The sequence below is a fragment of the Papaver somniferum genome, chromosome 7 (assembly GCF_003573695.1).
Source record: "Papaver somniferum cultivar HN1 chromosome 7, ASM357369v1, whole genome shotgun sequence".
Lineage (NCBI taxonomy): Eukaryota > Viridiplantae > Streptophyta > Magnoliopsida > Ranunculales > Papaveraceae > Papaver > Papaver somniferum.
The window spans coordinates 6,717,269-6,721,530 of record NC_039364.1 but is presented as its reverse complement, the minus strand read 5'-3'; the positions used below and the strand labels follow the sequence as shown (position 1 = coordinate 6,721,530).

Here is a 4,262-nt window from a genome sequence, read left to right as displayed (position 1 = left end):
TTTATAGTTCTCATTCCTCACCTCTATTTCTTTTTACCCTGTTGCAGGAAAAGTGATATATTTGTCCGTTTCAGGAAAAATAATATTTTACGCTGTTTCAGGAAAAGTAATATTTTCGTACGTTTTAGAGAAAAATGATACTTTCACAGTGTTGTTTCGGTTTTCTTCGATCGGCCGTCCCACCATGGCGGCGGTCATCTACTAAATAGTGTTTCCGTTTTATGTTTGGGCTTCTTTTTCTGTAAGTAAAGTCAGTTTTCTCGGTGTAGAGCAGAACTGAATTTCGCGTCGCTAACGAGGTACAAAAACAAAAAAAATCAATGTCAAAAGTTTTTGTTTGACCTAAAGACTGAATTGCCATGGCTCCATACTACTCACAAGATATGTTGAAAAGAGAGGTAGAGCTAACAAGATGTCGAGTATTTGTTGATCAGAATGTCGATAAATGTCCCTTAGATGTGTCTCCCCAAAATCGCATTATGCACCGAACATTTTGAATGTATAATGAGTTCTTGAACTGGTCTACTAGATAAGGTTAAGGTGGAGCCTAATTTAGAATAACGGATGAAGTAATAATGTGATAGTGACTAACAAGAATTCTAGTGTAAACATGACAATGTGTCATGGTGCAAGATACAATCTTAAACGCGTGAAGCAAAAGAACCAATGATCATCTTTTCACAATTTAATTAAAAACGACAAATCTGAATCTGAAGCGAGTTTCGTGTACACTTGCCTTAGATGCGCGTCATGGAACTTTGAGTTCATGGAAATGGTGTCAAGTGTTTGGATTAAATACTCGTCGTAATATAAACTTCAAGTTTACATGCATGCCTGTTAAAACTAAGGTTTAAGGTAGGCAAATGCACATTACGTTATTTGCAGCAAAAGTATGTGGCTGATGAAGTTCTGTTGAGATCCTTCTGAAAACTTGAACGCGGTTGGTGCTCGCTCAACTAGGGGTACCCTACCCATATCCGTTATTTCTATCCTACCCACCAATGATTTAATCGTATCCTATCCTACCCGCCATTGAAAGGGTAGGGTGACGGTTAGAGATTTTCTTACCCACTATTAAATGGGTAGGGTGACGGGTGAAACCCGAAATTATCCTACCCTACCCGCCTACCTGCTAATATACTCAAATGACTGAGTAATCCTCGCATTGTTTTCATCTCCTGCCTATTTTTTTTCGTAATTTTGAAACATATCAGGGGTAAAAAGTGAGGTTGGTTTTTTCGCTTCCATATCTCTTTTCTTTTCCAAATCACAAATCGAAGAAAAGTCGAAACCCTTTCTCCCTGTTCTCAAATCAAACTCTGCTCCAAATCTAGCAGGAGAATCACTCAATTGAAATTTTCAACGAAACCCTTTCTTCTATCAATACCATCTTCATCTAAACTCGTCTTAAAACTCAGCTCCATCTCCACCTAACGAGTAAATTGAGGTTTGATTTTGTTGTGAATTTGTGAGAATTTTGATTGATTTATCTACTAATTTCATAATCTGCATGTTTGATTTTCGAAAGGGAAAACGGACTATTCTGAATCATTAACTCATTCTCATGATTTTACTCTTTGTTCATACACCCTCTTTTAAGGTTTGTTTCAATTATCAGCTAGTTCTTTGTTTAGGATTTGAAAGACTAGATTGAATTCTGTTTCGTTTCAGATAAAACTAATTAAGAGTTGGCTTGCAATTTTTAGTGGTTTCTAGAAAGAACTAAGAATTTGTTCATTCAATTGTTGGTTGCAGCAGCAGCAAAAAAAAATTATCTGGAAGAACAAAGTGAAAAGAAGAATGGAATAAAAGTTGGCTGCTGAGGTAAATATCATTTCCATAAGACATAGTAGATGCTAGTTTTAGTGTTGTATTGTAATGCCGACTTAACATTGAAAGAGTATATTCAGTACAGACCATTTAATTTGAAGATCCGTTTCAGCCCATGTGAAACCCAAAGATTTGAATAATGTTTCGAATGAAAGGCACTCTGTTGTCAATCCTCCTAATGCAACACATGATAACTTGTTATAATTCTGCAGGGGATATATAGTCCTGTTGGTACTTGTTATAATTCTGCAGGGGATATATAGTCCTGTTGGTATTTGAACATTTCAGTTGGCTAGTTGTGATATATAGTCACGTTGGTACTTGAAGTTGCATATCGATCTTTGGGGGTTGTATTGTACTTTCTTTTGTAATCTTAGATAATGTTGGCTAGTTTTGATATAGTCCTGTTGGTACTCGAAATTCAGTATCGTGCTATGGGGGGTTTTATTTACTACCTGCTGTTAAACAGAGATGTGGGAATGGTATGTATGATAATAGAACTGTTAAAGAATGAACTCCAGTAATAGGTAATTCCCAAGAAAGCAGAAGTTTTAGTGGCTTAGCGGTGCTTTAAACATCATATGTCTTGACCTCTTGCTAGTGAATTGCGTCTTTCTTCTTGTTTCTTTACGTTGCATATTATCTCGTTTTGCCCATTCTAGATTTGTTATCTCGTGGGGATCATCCCGGTTCTGTAATTCTGCTGCTACGTCATTCTTTTGGTTTTCTTAATAGTGGTTCCTTCTTCTCTTTGCTGTTGTTAATTTACTACCTGCTGTATGTATATATGGACAGGTCCTTCCCAAGTTTATCTAAGCCTGAAATTAGGGTATTCCCACTTTCTGCTCTCATATTTGTGATGAGCTAATGGATTACACATATACTTTGTTTTTCACTTTCCCCTCCATTGTTTGCTTTCAACAACATGCACCAAAAGTGAAATCAACATGTTATGTCCTGTCTTTTGTTGTACTCTGCATTTGGAAACTGCATTGAATATCTTGGGCATTTTTATGTTGAACTCTCCTCTGTTTTTATGTTGATTGGCTTCAACTGTTGTTATGCAGCTTTATTTGGTGATCTTAGTGCGTATTCCATCATCGTAGATGATGATTGAAGAAGGTCATATGAAGAGCTTTTGGTGGTGATACTCTTATTTGAAGAACAAGGATGTCCACCTTTTTAAGGATACTCTTATTTGATTCTCTTTGTTTCTTGAGACTACAAATGGCCTAGCAGGATGCTTTTGTTTGTGTATTTTTCCCTAGTTAGATTGGCACGTATTGTTGTTGCAAGATTTTTTTTCTGTTTTATTGGAAAGCATATTATATTATTATGTATACAGAGTGAATAGTAGTTGTTAACCAGATAGAAAAAAAGAAAAAAAAAAAACGGTTATACCCGCCATCCTATCCTACCCGACCCGCCAAATAATGAGTCGGGTAGGATCTTACCCGTTTAGTGGCGGGTAGGATGGCGGATAAAAAAATTCTTACCCGCCAGTTAGCGGGTAGGATGGAGAAATAGCCCATATCCTACCCACCTTACCCGTTGTGCAGCCCTACGCTCACCTTTACGAAGAAAGAACATGAGGTTCCAATGGTAGCACGCTGCTACATGGCTGCCAATATCAGGGAAAAGAAAGATAATCATTACACGATCGACCAAAAACCACGAGGCTAACAGGCTTAGAGAGAGCACAGAGCACTCACTAGGGCCAGAATCCAGAAGATTCTTTGGATTTCCAAAAGTTGATAGAAATCCAAAAGCTATGGGTCAAAACATAAAGTGCAGCTACAGGTCGTTGCTGAAAATCTCCATCTGATGAAAGATCTATTGTCGGATGGCATTCATGAACGATGAAGTCCTGGGAGATCATTACTTACGGGATCAAAAAGAGTTTTTTGCAATAAAATTTTGATCAATTATGTGCTCCAGACGGCCCAAAACAATGCCAAAAAAAACGTCGCAAATAACGCCAAAAAAAGTCAACTTGGTTGCATGCAGAAGAAAAGAAAAATAAGAATGGAGCTGCGGGGAATCGAACCCCGTGCCTCTCGAATGCGAATCGAGCGCTCTACCATATGAGCTACAACCCCTTGGATGGAAGAATAAGAGTTATAATTTTAATCAAAGACAAATACCAAGATTATATAGTCAATCGCAACGCATGTAAAAGGTACAAACTATGTAGATAAAAGAAAATAAAAACAATTAGTAATCAGCCGGGATGAAACATGAATTTTCTTTCGGAACGTAAACCTAATCGTCACCTATAAAACAGAAATCCATTGATAGCATAAGACTTTTTCGTCCAGCTTAATTAATACCACACTTCAATAAAGTTTATACCGAGGAGAATGTGGGATTTCTCTGGATGGGCGTAAAAATTATTCTGGCCAAAACCCCTGTTACCCTTTTTCTCTTTTTGA

At 37.3% G+C, this 4,262-nt stretch overlaps 1 non-coding gene across 1 annotated transcript; it reads right to left on the bottom strand.

The window, feature by feature from the left end:
- Positions 1–3,856: 3,856 nt before the first annotated feature.
- TRNAA-CGC lies at positions 3,857–3,929 on the bottom strand. The gene has a single exon. It is a non-coding gene; the product is annotated as a tRNA-Ala (tRNA).
- Positions 3,930–4,262: the final 333 nt, after the last annotated feature.